The following is an 18414-nucleotide window of genomic DNA, read 5'->3' as shown; positions in this document are numbered from 1 at the left end:
TTTGGAGGATCTTGAAACACATCTTGAAACTCCTTTACCAAATTATCCAAGGCATGAGAACTATCAACAAGTGGTTCTAACTTAAGAGGTCTAGGGATAGCTAAGAAAATAGGATTGTGAGCCACTATTTCCCTTTGGACCTCATGCCTAGACACAAGAAGTGTAGGCTTAGGACTTTTTTCTTTTTCACTCTCCCTCTTTTTCTTCATAAGAATTTGGTCCTCATGGACTTCCCTTGGAGAGAGAGATTTTAAAGTAACCTTGTGACCATGGAAATCAAAAGAAAGTTTGTTGGTAAAGCCATCATGAAAAACTTTTCTATCATATTGCCAAGGCCTTCCCAAAAGAACATGGGTTGCTTCCATGGGCACAACATCACATAATACCTCATCTTTGTATTTTCCAATTGAGAAATGGATGAGGACTTGTTTTTTCGCAACTATTTCGCCTACTTCACTAAGCCATTGCAATTTGTAGGGCTTTGTATGAGAGATAGTAGGCAATCCAAGTTTATCTACGATTCTTGTACTAGCCACATTAGCACAACTACCCCCATCCACTATTAAGGAACAAATGTTGTTTTGAATAAGACATCTTGTATGGAAAATATTTTCCCTTTGACTTTCATCAAAAGGTTGTGAAACTTGTCCAAGAAGTCTTCTCACAACTAACAAATCTCCTTCTAGTGGACTTTCACTCTCATTCTCACTAGATGTCCTAGAATGTGAAGAATGCCTAGGTGAATCCGAATCATGCTCACTCATAACAATGCCATTATGCACAAACATATTCCTTTTAGAAGGACAATTAGCCGCAATGTGACCATAACCCATACACTTAAAGCATTTCTTACTAGACGATTTAGTTGGTGATTTAGGCCTAGAAGTAGATGGCTTAGATTCCTTTAGTTTGAAAGAAGAATCTTTGGAAGGAAATTTAGAAAAAGACTTTTTGTTCTTCCAAGAATTGTTGTAGTAACCATCATTGGAAACATATTTGAAAGAATTTTTCTTAGCAAGTTGGGCTTCCACCGTCATTGCAAGATGAACTAAAGAATCCAATGATGAATACTCTTGTAACTCAACAATATCTTGAATATCCTTCCTTAGACCACTCACAAACCTAGCAATCATAGCTTCCTCGCTTTCTTTCACATCAACTTTAAGTAAAAGCGTTTCTAATTCCTTGTAATAAGCATCCACACTTAGCGTGCCTTGTTGAAACCGTTGGAGTTTCAACATGAGGTCTTTCCTAAAGTGTGGTGGCACAAATCTATGGCGCATTTGATCCTTTAAAGAGTTCCAAGAGTCCACAGGAGGACCCTTGTGATAGATAATGTCCTTTACAACACCATGCCACCATTTCATGGCATAATCACTAAATTCTAAGGTGGCTAGCTTATATTTGTGCTCATCTAGTATCTCATGGAGATCAAAAATCTGTTCACATTTAGCCTCCAAATCTAGATACACATTAGGATCACTATCCCCATTGAAACTTGGAATTTTGACTGAAGGGAGCTTGGCCTTTGCATCACGGTAGTAGCCATCTTCATGTTTATCTTCATGAGCATGAGGTGGTCTATATCCATGAAAGTTGGGTTCAGGCCTCCTTCTTCTATGTTCTTCTTCACGGCCATGATCATTGGAAGAACCTCTTGATGAAGGTCTATGATGATGATGCTCTCCATGAATAGAATGAGAGGACCTAGCTTGCTTCATTTAAAGGTTTTGCAATCTTTCCTCCAACCGTCTAATAGCTTCATCTTTTTGTGTAAGGCCTCGCTTGGCCTCCTTTAATTCACCAAGGACAGAAGCTTTGCTAGGAGAATACTGGTTGTAACACTCATCACTGGAATATGGAGCCATTTGGAAAAGAAAACAGCAAACAACAAAACAGCAAACAAAGTTAAGAAAACAAAGTTAGCCAAAAGCAATTGGAACCAAACTGCCGAAGTGAAGTAGCACTGAAAATCGCTCTCAAAGAAAGAATACTCTCTGCACCAAGCTGATCTTGAGGCCTTGAATAATCTCAAATGAAATATGTCAAAGCAAGAGCACACAATCTTCAAAGCACTTCACCACAAAACCAATGAATAATGAAAGACAAGCAAGAAAAGGTATAAGCAATAAAAGGCTATATCAAAAGGAATACTAGATGTATGACAAACTCAAAGAGTAATGAATAAAAGACAAGCAAGAAAATAAGATACTCAATGAAAAAGAAGGCACACAAAAAGATACCTAAAGAAAAGCACTAGAGTAGATGAAGAAAACAAAAACAGAGCTACTGGAATATATTTTTTATGCAAACTGTGCTTTATGTTTACTGATTTAACTGGAATGATATAAAGCGAACTGGATTATGAAATTTTAACCACAGAAACTTCAAGATCTTAGCTCAACAATGGCACTGGAATTACTCAAAAACAGTAAGCCAATTAATTGAGATAAATTTTTCAAAATCGCTGCCAGATTACTGTATTTTTTTTGGCAGAATTGCACACTTTTTGTTTTTGATTTATCATTTTTTTTGTACTTTGAATTTTGAAGTACTTCTTTTTTCTTATTTTTTATAACACTTTGAAGAAAACAAATCCAGAATTTCAGAAATTTCTAGTGAGTAAATCAATTGCAATAAATCGAAACAATAAGCACGTTTTCAGTAAAACAGAGGAATCCTAACAGGAATGAAAAACAGAATTAAGAACTAGCAAAGACATAATGGAAATGATGTATATGAACTTGTATAGATCTAAAATACAAGTATGAACTCAATACTAAAACAGAAAATGCACAAAGGATCAAGTATTAAACTCAGAAACTGTATTACACCAAAGCAAGAAACAAAAAATTCAATAAAAGTACTACAAGAAGTGATGACATACTTGCAAAAACATGACTATGACAAAACTTGTATGGATTCAAAAAGGAAAAAACACAAACACATGATATGCACAATTAAGAAAACAGCAATAAAACTCAAAATAAGCCTAAAAACAGAAAGGTAAACAACAAGAATTATAGAGCTCTTGAATTAAAAGTGCAACACAACTCAAAATTTAAACAAGAACAAACTTAAACTCTAGATACCACATGATATGAAATCACTAGCCAAATAAAGATGATTCTTTGACATTCTATGGAATCAACTTGAGTTGGAGATAGCTTAGGCATTTTCAATAGAATTGGATCAAGGTTCTATGTTTCAAGAACTCACCAAAACTTGCACCAAACACCAAACTCATATGGAAGATCCATCTATTGTCAATTGAATCGAACAAATTGTGTAAAAAGGCAAAAGGACCGATTAAAAGGATCAAGAACAGAAATGCACCGAACAAATCAGCTAGAATTGAAGAAGAAACAAATAGAAACAGCCAATGAAACTATGAACCGAAGCAAAGATGAAAATAAACTGAATTGCCGAACCAAAAAGAAGCTAAACATGTTTTAGGAATTTCATATGAACATGGAGATGAAAGAAAGAAGAACTTATGGAGATGGATGCTTTGGTTTGATGATCACGCCACTTGGTTGGTGAAAGCTCCAAGATGAGTGAGCTAGTGCCGCCACTTGAGAGAACCAAATGCACTCAAGATAAGACAAGGTGAAGGAGAAGACAAGTTCTCACAAATTCTCTCTCAAATTGAGTAGAGTTTCTCTATTGCTAATTTCCAATCTGAATTTTACAAACGCAAACACCTTTATGTATAGCCTAAGAGGTGCTAAAATGAAAAGCTAATTAAACTCAAATTTCCCCCCAAATGACATAAAAGTGGCGCCAACTTAGAGCATGAGGAAGTGTGACTTCCTCTCTTAGTTTGGCACCTCCCTATTACTCCTACACCCCTCTACTAAGCTCACACCCCCTAAGCTTCCTATTTTCCTAAACTAAAGACCTAAAGATGCTTTTACAAAAGAGGTGTCTTATGTTTCCCTCTAAGCAACCTCTAACACAAAGATATTACAAAAAGAGAAAACAACCTTCCATTATTTCGTAATGCCTTGAATTGACTTCTGGTAAGCCTTTGAGGTGGGCTATCAACTCCTTGAGCGTCTAACACTTGAGCCTCTTCCTCTTCTTGTCCTTGAGTATTGGCCTCCATTTGGTCTTGAACTTGATCTCCATCAGTAGTTGTACAAATGTTGCAAACACAAGAGTGGTAGAAAAACTTGGGTTGCCTACCATCTCTCAAGCCAAGCCCTACAAGCTTCAATGGCTTAGTACGGAGGGAGAAATCATAGTTAATAAACAAGTCCTCATAACTTTTGCTATAGGAAAGTATAAAGATGGGGTTTTATGTGATGTTGTGCCAATGGAAGCAACACATATTCTATTGGGAAGGCCTTGGAAATATGATAGACAAGTTCTACATGATGGCCTAACCAACAAAATGACTTTTACCTTCCAAGGGCACAAGGTTACCTTAAAACCCCTCTCTCCCAACGAGGTTCGTGAGGACTAATTAAAAATGAAAACAAAAGAAGAAAATTAAAAAGGTGAAGAAAGTAAAAAGGGTTTCATGTTGTTAGCCCACACAAAATAAATGCGCCTTCAAGGTATACTTCTTCCTTCCTATTTTCATTACCAAAGGTTATACCTACTCACCATCTTTGTTAAAGATTTTTAGGAATGATTTTCAAACACCTCCTAAAGTTTTCCACCTTTTAAGAGGATTTTCATAAAAAAGATTTGTCATTCCTAAACATTCTTTCCAAACATGGTCTTTATATAGAACCCCATCTTTTGAACTCCCCAAGCTTAAGAAACATAAGTCAAGTTCACATCCCACTCCTTGCACTATCTCATATGTGAACAAACTGACTATGTTATTTGCAGGAGTTCTAAATTCGAGGTCAAATTCTCTCGAACTTGGGGGGAATGATACAAACCAAGTTGCTATGAAGATGACAAAGGAATCAAAAGACAAAGCGCATGGTGAGCAGTCATCTCAGCAAAAAATTCAAGACCCCACCAAGGATCTCATGGACCCAACCAGAGGAGATGGGCATAAACCAGAGCACCAACTGTTCTTCCTTCTGATGTTCTTAAAAGATAGAATATGTTGTAAATAATTTGGGCTCACTTTAGGGGTCCAAAATAGCAAAGATAGGCTAGAATAATGTGCTTTTAGCATAATAGGGGGTGTAGTTAGCATTTTGACCTAGTTTCTATAAGGACAAGCTAGGGTGCGGGTTTGACTTAGTTAAACCCTAAGGTTGTCCCTTTTTTAGTGTTTCCCATCCTACCCTTCATGCTTGTTCTCCTTTACCTATAAATAGGAGGCCTACCTCATTGTATTTTACAAGTTGAATTTGAATGAAGCAAATAAACTCTGCACAAATTGTGTAAGCTCTTAGTGAGGCTTATGTTCTCTTAGGTTTGATGTCTTATCTTGAGTGGTTTTGGGAAGCTCTCAAGTGACGGGCAACACACTCATCTTCGAGCACATCACACTCTAAGTGGTGTGACATTTCTCACCCACCATAATAAGTTTTCTCATTCCATTTTCCTTCCATTTCTCCATTCCATTTTATGTGTTTATCTCTTAGTTTTTATTCTTTGTTGCTCTTGGGAACATTTTTGTTTAGTTTTAAAAACACTTATACATAAACAAACACACTACAATTAGAAAATTACATATCACAATAAATATACAACATACATTTCTTCTCTCTCTTTTTCTTTCTTATTTTTCTTTTCAACACACAACATACATTCCTTCTCTCTGTTCTTCTTTTTTATTTTTCTTTTGCCACCTTCAACTTCTCTTTGAGATTTTGCCTTCATATTTTATCTATTTCAGAATCTGATTCCATCACATCGTAGCTGAAGAAATCATTCATATTCCATCATATTTTCAAATAGAGTAAGATTTTAACCACGTAGAGATTTTTTGTTCTTTGTTTTTCATATGACTTTGGCATCAATCTTGATGATATCAGTTGAGAAAAGTGATACTATTAAACTTATTTTACCATATCCTAAATTTTGGCTATGTTTGGATATAACTTGTTTTAGGTTCTTGAGTTTTGTATATAATTTTTTACTTAAACTTTTGGAAGGTTGCTTTGAAGAAATTTTTTTCTCAAATAAGGGAAGCTAGATTTAGATTTTCAATAGTACCATAGGTTAGAGGATAATGTCACATGGTCACAAGTTCCAATTTTTTCTTGCAAGGTTTGTTTTGTTAGTGAAATAAATGTTATTTGAAGTTTTAAACAATTTGAAAAGGTGGATAACTATTTAGTTTAAATGTAAGGTGTATTTTTTAAGTTTAATTGTAGGATTTGTTTGATAATTTGTGATTTAAATGAGATATAGTTGTATACTCACAACCATTTCAACCATGTCCAAACGAGCATTGACACCATCTTTAGTCTTACCCTGAATATTAAGGAGTGTAAAAAGAAGTGTAAAAATAAAAATTGTAACTGTTTGATTTTAAAAAGAAGTATTAATGAACCTAATCTAATATAATTACCTAGTTTTTGTTTTTTATCTTTGTTTTATTTAATTATTTTGGTTAGTCATAGGATTAGCTATACATGCTTAATTACGTGTGAGATAATCTTCTTCTTTTCCCTTTTGAAATTCTAATTTATTTTTTCAAGCCACAAGATATAAGTGATGATTATTAGTTTGTCATTTAAAAATAGGAGATTTCTTGAAACTCATTTAAAATATTTTTTACTTTAAAATGTCTAATAACGTAAACTATTAACTTGAGTGAAAACAAAGGGGTGTGTGAATGTATTTAACAAAAAGGTTGTAACAAAACCCATTTAAAATATTTTTTACTTTAAAATGTATAATGACGTAAACTATTAGGATTGAGTGAAAACAAAGGGGTGTGTGAATGTATTTACCAAAAAGGTTCTCACAAAATTAATGTATAACCTACCCTGTTATTTTACTGTTCTGTAAACCTGGTGTACAAAATACAATAATTGCCCCATTCCACTCTTTTAGAAACTAATAGTAGAAATGTATCTACATATTTAGAAGTCTAGTTATAACAAACTACATAACAAACAAATAGTTAAACACATCAATATCATAAAATTTCAGAATATTCTATCTTGCTCCATCAACCAAGATTGTCCTAATCACCTTCAATGGGTACGATTCCAGACTTAACCAACCTAATTTCGGAATAGAAACAAAAATAAAAATATATCAGTTAAAAATCAATTAGTAATTTCAGTTAAAAATCTTAAACAATTTCTCTAGATACAAGAAGTTTCAGAAGTTAGTTAAGTACTTATATGGCGATTAATTTTTTCAAACTTAAAAATTATTGAAAAATAAAAGTTATTTACAAATAAAAGGAATATTGTAAAATTTGGAACATTTCTGGAACTTTTCCTACATGCAATTTACAAAAATTTACAAGAATATTTTCCTAAAATTTATAATATTTCACTATATATTTATAAAAAGGATGTCTCAAAATATAAAAAAATACCATAGTTTTGAAAGAATCTGGTAAGCAAATGATGATGTCCCAAATATAAAACCTTTTGTGGAGAGATGTACTCCTAAAATCATCATATATTTATAAAGATACATTCTAAATTCTAAGCCAATGCCAATCAATATTCACGAACTATGTTTTTCTACATTCCAGATCACCTTATGGAATAATATATATAGTTAGGGGTGGGCAAAAAATCCAATTTAATGAAATTGCTCCAATTTTGCCTTGATCTATTCCATTAAAAATCCATTTATTTAAATCTGGTTTTTTTTCTAATCCATATTTTATTAATTTTTCAAATCAGAAATCCATTTTGATTAAACGGATTTTAAAAATTGGAAAATCCAAATTTTCAATCCAAATTTTTTTTCTCTCTCTCTGTGATACCCTTCCTTCTGTTTCATTCCCCTTTTTGCTGCAACCCTAATCACCGTCGTCACCTCTTCAACGGTGCCTCTTCAATTCGTCTGATCACCGTCGTCACCTCTTCAATTCGTCTGATCACCGTCGGCGCCTCTTCAGTTCATCCTATTACCGTCGGCATCTTCTTTTCGTCCAACCACCGTCGTCGTGTTCAATCACCTCCTCCTTAGCCAGGTTCGTCCTCCTTGAACACTTATTTGGTTGCACATTATAATAAAAAGGGCATGAACTGCCTTAATGGAGAAGTTGGTACTAAGAGAAATGGAGGTGAGGTATATGGAAGTGAGGTGGGTCTGGTTTAGTTGTAGGTGATACTGGTAAAGGAATAGGGGTTTTGGTTGGGGAGCAGAGATGGGTTGGGGAGAGAGGCTTTGAAGCTAAGTAGTTGTTGAGAAGGGTCTTCGGTAGGAAATAGAGAAGAAGAAGCTCTCCCAATAAAAGAGTAAGGTCATGAAGAATATAAGAAAGAAAGCCCTTCTATACAGGGCTTTCATTATGTGAAATGGTGAATAGTATAGAATGAGAGAGAGAGAGTCAAAATTATCAAACTCTAATGCCTTCCCTCACTTCAGGTTTATACCACTCTGTGACTATAATGTCTGATAGTAATGTTTGATATTATTGAGAGTTTTTTTATCCAAATGACTCTAATGAACGACAATGAGGTCAAAACGAGTGAAGAGTGGAAGACCTTTGTTCTAGAATATGGTAAGGGTTGTACTAAGGGCAAGGGGCAGAAAAGTTAAGAGACAAAAAATTGGTAGAAGAAATTTTGAATGAAAGTATCACAGTGTAAGGAAGAAAAGTTAAGAAACTAAATTAATACAACTAAAAAATCAAAATCTGAATCCTGATACTTAAGTTAAGAAATATAATTGTCTCACTAAATTTTGAAAGCTTTTATCATTTGTAATTTATATATTGTTATTCATTATGGTTTCAAAATCTGAATCCTGATACTTAAGTTAAGAAATATAATTGTCTCACTAAATTGTGAAAGCTTTTATCATTTGTAATTTATATATTGTTATTCATTATGGTTGTATCTTTGCATCTCAGTGGTGTTACAATAGCGATAACTCTTAGGTAGATAGAATGTATTGTGACTGTTAAATAAAAAAAACACTCTTTTTTGGCATTTGAAAGACCAGAGTTGTGTTTTATGTATATTATAGACTGTAAATTGAATGGGAAAGCTTCACATTAAGTTATGCCAGTAGGAATTAGGCACACTACAAAATGACTCATTGTTGTCTGAAATTGAAGTTGAAAGATAACAACGCAAAATGATGCAACTTGGTTATGTAATTTTCTTGACCTAGATAATTTTTAAGACATACATGTCCTTAAAATGCGTTGAATGTATGTTGTAGATTAGTTATGTTGGTAGTACATTGGATGCAGCAACATATTATCCTCAGAGTTGCCTTTTGTAGTCTAGTTTTAGTTTATTTCTTTTGAACATATATTTTAGTTCATTTTTACATCTCAAATGAAGGGTTGTACTGTAGAATTTTACTTGGTTGATTCATATTCTACAAGCAATGCACAAAGATAGCAAGTATTGAATTTGTTTGTTGTTGTTCTTTTTTAAGGAATTAATTATAATTATTATGGTTTCAGTTCCTAAAGTTATGGTTCCTGATTTGGGTTTGACCTTGCCAATGAATGGAGGCAGTGAATCAACCATTCCAAGCACCATCATTGATGAATCTGCCTCAACAGGAACTAACCTCTCCTTCACTCTCCCTCTTCAGCCAAACCAAATCCTCTGCCTTTTCACAACCATTGTCCTGTTCAGATATCCATCATTGGTGGGTTTTGGCATGTATTTTGCTGCTTGGAAGGGTTCATTTGAGGTTGGGCACATGGGAAGGCTAATTGGTGCTTGAATTTGATTAGTTGCTTGTTAAACATGTGAGATCTGTGATCGAGGTCTGGTTTGTAGTCTCAATGAAAATTATGTTGTGAATGATTAGGTGACAGAATTATTTGATTTGATTTTGTTATTGATTTCTTTGCTGGTTTTTATTTTTTTGTTCTTATTTGTTGACAAGGTTAGCTTCAAGAATTGGATTTCAATATGTTATTTGACCACATAAATTTATATATTTGAGGTTTATTCTGTCTCTAGTATTTTTTTTCTTTAATGCTTCCAATTTTTCTTCTTGCAGGATTGATTTTAGAATGATATGAACAAAATTAACTAGTTTCAAACTTTTCAAAAGTAGTCGTTATAATTTTTGGTATTATTAAATTATTATTTTATTATATAATATTTTTTTACATATTATTATATTAATATTATGTTAGTTTTTTTAAAAAAAAATATAGATTTAATTAAAATCCAATTAATTTATTATTATATTAATATTATGTTCGTTATTTAGAAAATATAAATTTAGATTTAAAATCCAATTAATTTATTTTATAAAAATATGGATTTGGATTTGATTTGGATTGGATTTGGTTTTATAAAAATCCAAATTGGTTTTATAAAAAATAAGGATTTGGATTTAGAATCCAATCCAAATATTTGAATTTGGATTCCACATTACTTTCATAAAAAAATATGGATTTGAATTTAAAATCCAATCCACATATTTGAATTTGGATTGGATATTCCAAAATCCAATCCATCCATGACCACCCTTATATATAGCATTGAATGAAGCAAAATATTTTCTTTAATTATTCAATATATCAAGCTTTGATTCTTCCACTTCACGATTTACACAACAGAAGGCACCTTGACAGTCTATTTAGAAGAAAACTTGCAGAGTACAACACCTGGGATCATTAGCAAAAACATACGAAATACTGGAGGATGTTTCTTACAACAGATTGTCTATGATGTCACTGAGATGGAAAGCTTTAACAATGTGAAGCAGTGGTTAAATGAGATTGATAGATATGCTAATGACAGTGTGTGAAAGATTATTGTGGGGAATAAATGTGTTCTAGTTGATAACAAGCTTGTAGACTCACAAATCGCCAAGGTAAATTACTGAATTATCACTTTTATTTTCCTTTTCTTTCTTTTTTTGGTTTCATCGGGTAAGTTTGTTCTTTCCTGGTTAGGAGTTCAGTGTTATTTCAAAATTAATCATTGGGCATTTGGTGTTATTTCACCTCTATATTCTTACAATCATTCCTACTTCTTCTAGGAGTATGAGTATGGAGTGTATCTTGTGTTTTCTGTGTCTTAATCAAGGAAAGTATTATAAGATGATTTTCATTATAAGATAAATTATAAGATAAGTAATAGTTGTATTTTCATTTCACTCTTAAGATGAACATGTTCTTTTTGATCTATTGTGTAAGGAGATAGATAGATATCTACGTAATCTCTACCTATCACTTATCTAAATTTAGGAATTAAGAAAGAGCAAATTTGATTACTCATTCATGAACAGGAAATGGAATTTGGCTAGAGAATTGCTTAGTATGAAAATAGATAGAGATAATGGCAACATGGGATGTCATTCTCAACTTTGCTGTTGGTTTGTTGAAATGGGGGCATGACCATGCATATAAGTTCTCTCCAACCATAATTTGACTGACATGCAACAGCATAGTTCCTACTATTCACATAAAGATATATGGATGTTTGTTTGTGCTCTCCAACCATATATCTCTAAACTTTTCTTGTACAAACTAGAAAAAAATTGTGAAACTGGAAATTCACTTTAGTGGAATCCCATGGCCATGAGGGAGCAGGATGTGGAAAGGATGCCACTTCTACTAGTGTGGAAATTGTGTGCTTTTGCTTGAGAAACCTACAACTCCACTTTGAATTTTGTGTAACTTTTGAGTTTCATTCTATTATCAGTTACAATAAAGTTAACTTGGTTTTCTCTACAAATTCCACGATTTAAGTACATCCAATTGGTAATGGTATTAAGTACATCCAATTGGTAATGGTCTTATAGCAAGTTAATTGTGTTTTTTTGGCATATAAAGATGTTTCCAATCAGTGATTTTTCCCCTAATTCGAGCATTGTATCTGGACTAATTTGATTAATCTTTGTTATGCTAAACTCACAAATATTGAAAGCCAGTTTTCCTACAATAACAAACAAAACACATTTTCAGTTTCAAAAAATTACAAACTCATTCATAACACAAGCAAAACGCATCAAACCTGAAACTAATTAATTTCACCGCACGAAGCTGCGAGGAGAAGGAGCTAGTATAAACGCACCATGAACAGTGCACAAAGGAGAAGAAGTATTTAGGGATTTAGAAAAAAAGGGAAAAAATGGGAAACTCAAGTTTTAGAACCAAACAAGTTTCTTAAAAAATGGGAAACGCATCAGATTTGCGTTTATAAGTTTCGATTGACGTACCTCAATGGTGGAAGGAGAATCTTTGGCGTAGAAGGGTTTGAAATGTTCGTTGTTTGAGAGGAGAAAGTGGAGATGGTGGAAGGAGAAGCTTCAGTCGCGGAAGGGGTATACCGTAGGGTTCAAAAAATTGTTGTGGAAGGAGAAGCTTCAGTGTGCGTGCGAAAGGGTAACTGAAGGTTCAAAAAATTGTTGAGGAAAGAGAAGCTTCACTGTGCATGCGGAAGGGTTACACAAAAAATTGTTGAGGAAGGAGAAGCAACGTGTGGAAGGGTGTAGGGTTTACGTAGGGTTAAATTTTTTTATTGTTTTAGGTTAAAATACTTATTATATATGTCAGTTGAAATAAAATATGACATAGTAAAAATTTATTATTACGGTTCTACCCTAAACAAACATAGTAAATACTTACTATGTTAGTTTTAATTTTAACTGTCATAATAAAATTTATGATTATAACAAAAATGTCACCATACTATTTTTTATGACAGGTAAACTACACCCATCATAGTAAGATGTCATTGATTCTTATTTTTGCAGTAGGGTAAATTTGGTTTATAATAAAACCATTTCATATAGGTTTAATTTTTTTAAAAGATTATATATATACCTATATATATTGTAAATATTTTTTTATTATGTAAACCTAACTTTAGTTTTACATAAATATTAAGCCAAGATCTTAGAACCATATGATTTTCACAATCTCATTACCTTGATCCATGAAGATTTGTTCTTAAATAGATTGGTAATAGATGATAAATCACAAAATTAGTCTTCTCCTTCTTAACCATTTTCTCACTTTTCAAGACCTTTCGTTGGAGAAGAAAGTATCTCTCGTACTGGATTGAAGGAGGACCAATTTTCTCTCTCTACACATAATCACCACATCCCATCAATGTGCCAAAAATATAGAAGCTGCCTTTTTTCAAATTTCATAACTAACTAATATTATCTTTTATTTTGTTTTATAAAGCACATATATATATGCCACATAGGTCATATATGCATATTTTACATTCTCCAACTTGACCAATGTTGCAGAACTACGTTTATGGTTTAATAAGAAAAATATAGTGCACATAACATAAGGTTGAAATATCTTAAGTGTTAGAATTAGAAGCCTCAAACAAGAGGGGATGAATTGTTTTTTGTTAAAGATTTTCACAAGTATTGAAGGGAGAGTGATAGACTATGAAGAATCAATCAATTAGCAATCTATTCAACCAAAAGGAAAACTGTTTTTTGTTTGATTCCAGAAAATCAACTTGTTGTTTTGCAAAACAATCGGTTGTTTATACTATCAGATTTGAAAAACAAAGATAAAACAGTTTAATGAGTGTAAGGATAGAGAGATTCACACAAGATGTTTATATTGGTTCACTCTTAACTAAGAGCTACATCCAGTCCTCAGCTAACCACTGAGAATTCACTATTTAATCAAACCAAGATTACAAACCACACACCAAAGGTGATCAAGAACACACACCACTTTTGGCAAACCATATAGTTTCTAGAAACACCTTCTGAAACTACACCACACCAGAACACACATAAATACAATGTTCAGAGAAGAAGGGAATAAAATACACCTAGAAAATCAAAGATTAAAGTTCAAAATTACAAGACAATCCTATTCCACACTTGAGATGATCCAAAAGCTCTTTGAAATCTTGAAAATTGTTTTTGATTGATCTCTCTTCTTAGTTAATTTATTGGAGCGCAAAACAACCTTTTTATACTTAAATCAAGTGGTTAAAACAGTTAAATAAAAAACCAAGAGCAGTTGGAATCATTAAAAACATGGAACAACTCAACAAAATTCTTTTAAGGTTTTTAGAAAAACAATTAGTTGAATTCTCGATACAACCAGTTGACAGCAAAGTCAAGCTTTTCAAACTCATTTTAAAATTCACTAAGTGTCAAACAATCGGTTGAATCGAAATTTTAACAGGTTGAAATTTCACACTCTTTAGAAAACTCATATTTTTCAAAAAGGATTAATATTCAATTAACCTTGAATCATATTAAAGAGTGAATTAAAAATTCTAAGACTACTAGACACATACAGAAAACCAGCAGCAAAGTCTTCAAGCATTCCTCTTGGATTTGGAGACATCAAAGCACATTTTTCAACATTAAACATTGGTTATATCATTATATTATCATTAAGTGTAGGCTAATATGAGTCTTAGTGGTTTTATGTCATTAAATCGACATATATCCTTCTAGTACTACAATATTAGTTTTCTACTCAATATGACCTATAAGTGAAAGGTTCATGATGATCAAACAATAATGTCTTAGTCAAAGACAAATCCTATTATATCAACATAACTCATTCATGTATATACAACGACTAATACCATAAAACAGGATGCATTAAATATCAGAAACAATAATATAATGAGCTCGGAGTGCCAATTACATAAAGAACATAAAACTAAATCATAATGTCAATAATGGGTTTTAGTAACACCCATTCTTTCAACATGTTCATTAAATGTATTTCGTGGCAGACCTTTTTTAACGGATCTGCAATCATAAGATTGGTGTTAATGTGTTCAATTGAAACCCTTTGTTCCTAAACTTCTTCTTTAACGACAATGTATTTCAATTCCATGTGTCTAGCATCCTTTGAATACTTGTCGTTTTTAGTGGATTGGCAATACTATCGACAATTAAAGCTTCACAACCATAATCCATGAACAGTGGCCTCAAAACATGCCATAAACCTAACCTCCATAGTGAATGCAACAATGACATTGTTTCGCACTCTTCCATGAGATTGCTCCTCTAACTAAAAGAAACAAATAGCCAAATGTATATTTTATTGTATCCACACATCCAACATAATCTGAATCTGAATATCCTATCACCTTAAGGTGATCGAATCTCCTATAAGTGAGCGTGTGATTTTTTGTTCCTTGCAAATATCTTAATGCTTTCTTTGTAGATTTTAACTGATCTAATCCTGGATTACTTTGATACCTACCCAACATTCCAATGACAAAAATGATATACGGTATGGTATAAGTTTGAGCAAACATTAAGATACCAACAACATGTGCATAAGGAATCTGTTCCATTTCTTTGTATTCCAACTCATTATTTGGAAATTGCATAAGACTAAATTTATCCTGTTTCTGAATTGGAACAAAATTTGCAGAGTATTTTTCCATCTTAAATCTCATTAGAACTTTATTAATATATGTCTTCTGAGATAAACCTAATAATCTTTGTGATCTATCACGAAATATTTCAATTCCAATCACATAGGATACCTCGTGAAGCATGTGCGCCAAAGAGCCAAGAGTGGTTAGACATCGGTCATCAGGATGTACCGACTTGCTACTAGACAGTGTGGAGAGGTCGCACATCGTAAACCCAAAGAGTAAGAGATGGGCCACGGGAAGTGGATCCCAGATCACACGCCAATTATCAGTAAGGGAGAAGCCTAGATCGCAGGTGCCCATGCGTGTAGAGTGGACGACGCGTTCAGGCGTGACACAAAGTATAAGAGCCATTGGAAGGATATGGCCTGCAAGGGTCACGTTCAGGGGCGAGCTGCATGCATGGCACGTGAACAACTAGGGCACTCCCAGAGGCGGGTGACCCCAGAGATCAGGTACACGAGGAGGCACCCAGGTGGTCATTCCGTCAGAGGTTGCACTCCAGTTAGGGACCCCACGCGCTAGGTTATCCTAAGAGTAAGGTTACAACAGTGCTGGGCCCGTCTATCAGAAAGGCCCATTTCAGGTAAACAGGAAACCTTAGTTTTAGTCTATAAATAGTAAGTAAACAAACTTGACAAGGGAGAATTCTCTTGCGCCGTAAAACACACACACAGTAGCAAACGACTGCTAGGGTGCCCTTTGTCTTTGTGTTTCAGGTGTTCATCATAGGAAAGGCACACGCGAACGCAAGGACTCTTGATGTGATTCCAATAGCCACATAGAGAAAGGTTCTTGACCTTCTTAGGAATCACCTTGAGTTGGACATTATAGAGGCACTTTTCTTAGAGTTGGATCATTGTCCTAAGACAAGAACTCACCAAAAACTAGTACCAAATCCCAAACTCATTTGGATGAACCAATTATAGTCAAATTGAACCAACAAAAGAGGTAGAATTAAGAAGTACCAAACAGAATTGCATAAGAACACATTTCAACCGAACAAGATGAAATTAAAAGGCAAAGAACAAAACATAGGTGCTGGAAAATTAAGAACAGTCGAACCAAAAACAAGACAACAAGCTTAGAACAAAGAATTAACAATGAAGAAAGGAAGGAGAGAAGAAATGCTCATGAAGATGGAAGGAGGATGGATGATCTCGCCACTAGAAGTATGGAATGCTCCTAGATGAGAGTGATGCCGCCACTTGAGGACTCCATTGATCCATCAAGATAAGACTAGAGAAGAAGGCTCAAAGCTCTCCAAAGTTCACTCAAAATTTGAGTAGAGTTTTCTTAGATTAATTCCAATCTGAATTTTACAAAGGAAGCACCTCTATTTATAGCCTAAGGTGCTGAAAAATAGGTGGGAAATTTCAAATAAACTCATTTGAAATTCCCACCAAAAACAAGTCACATGGGAGGTGTGACCTTTTTCTACTATGACACCTCCCAAAAACTACACCTACACCACTCTCCTAAGTCACATGGGTAATGTGACTTTATTTTACATTTTCACACTCTTTTATTTAATAACCACACCTCCTAAAACTATACAAGAGTATTTCAAAGCTTGGCCTTGCCCCTCATGGGATGGACTTGGGCTCTTTGGGCTTTGGCCTTCTTGGGCTTGGGCTTGGGCCTCATCTTTATTTTATGTCTTCTTTTAATTTTGAGAAGACTAGAAGGAAGAACTTCAAATGTGAGGGTGGATGTCCTCTTCCTCCATTAATAAAAGCCTCCTTTATTTGATTCTCATCATACTCCTCGAGTTGGAGAGAATTCGTCCACGAATTCTGAATCCCTGCATATAACAAAGTCAGTGTAGTTTTACAATTAAAAGTGGAAGAAAAATGTAAACATGACTTAGCATTTGTAAATAATGGGATTTCAGAAAAGGAGGTTCTATAAATCGACCAAGTTGGAAAAATTTGTTTGGGAATGATGTGATGTTTTGGAAAAAGACCTCTTAAATGGTGACAACCATTAGGAGGTATGAACAAATTATCCCTAACATTTTTTAACCAAGATGGTGGTGAAATAGGAACCTTGGGTAATGAAAAAGATAAGGAAGGAAAACACCTTGGAGGTGAAAGGATAAGACCCATGTCAACTTGGCCTTCTTTGTCTTTTTCTTGTTTACTTGTGGTAGGTGGGTGAGTTAGGTCTTGTTTTACCTTGTTGATCTTTAAGATTTGCTTTTGTGGACAATGAAGAGCTATGTGCCCAAAACCTAAACATTTAAAACATTTGATATTTGAAGTTTTGGTAGGTGACTTAGGAGTAGAAAGATTTGTAGTAGAAACTTTGTTTGGAAACATGGTTTGTTTGGAAAAATTGGAAGGAGAAATTTTGTTTGCATCCTTCCTAGAAGAGTTGTAGAAATCATCATCATGAGTATTTTTGAAAGTTTTGTTCAAAAGATATGATTCTACCTTGATGGCTTTGCGAAACACGCTCTTTAAAGAAGAATATTCTTTTAATTCTACAAAATCTCTAATATCTCTTTTCAAACCACGTACAAACCATTTAATCTTTGACTCTTCATTAGCATGCATATTCATTTTAGTCAAAGTTGTTTCAAAATCTTTAAAGTATTCATCTACCATCCTATGTCCTTGAGGAAGCCTTTGGAACTTCAACAAGTGTTCCTTCCTAGAAGGAGGAACAAACCTCGCGCGCATACACTCTTTCAAAGCATTCCAAGAAACCACGGGAGGTTTCTTGCGATATATAATGTCCATTACAATTTTATGCCACCATTCTTTGGCATAGCCCAAAAAGGATAAGAAACTAATCTAAGTTTTTGGTCATCTTGGACCTTATACACATGAAAATAATGGTCAATCTTAGTCTCCCATTCTAAATACACATTAGGATCACTATCACCATTAAAACTAGGGAGTTTTTTACAAGCAATGTTGAACACTTGGTGATATCTTTGGTCACGGTTATAGCTCTCTTCATGAGAATGATGGTGATGCTTCCT

The 18414-nt window shown here is 33.8% G+C and overlaps 1 long non-coding RNA gene across 1 annotated transcript; it reads left to right on the top strand.

The window, feature by feature from the left end:
• Window positions 1–7812: 7812 nt before the first annotated feature.
• On the top strand, window positions 7813–10039 carry LOC137818772 (uncharacterized). The gene is made up of 2 exons (XR_011082138.2): window positions 7813–8080; window positions 9530–10039. It is a non-coding gene; the product is annotated as an uncharacterized LOC137818772 (long non-coding RNA).
• The last annotated feature ends 8375 nt before the right edge of the window (window positions 10040–18414 follow it).

This window comes from Phaseolus vulgaris, chromosome 10 (genome assembly GCF_051622355.1).
Source record: "Phaseolus vulgaris cultivar YP4 chromosome 10, ASM5162235v1, whole genome shotgun sequence".
Taxonomy (NCBI): domain Eukaryota; kingdom Viridiplantae; phylum Streptophyta; class Magnoliopsida; order Fabales; family Fabaceae; genus Phaseolus; species Phaseolus vulgaris.
Note: the sequence above shows the minus strand (reverse complement) of the source record. Positions and strands in the feature narration are given on the sequence as shown.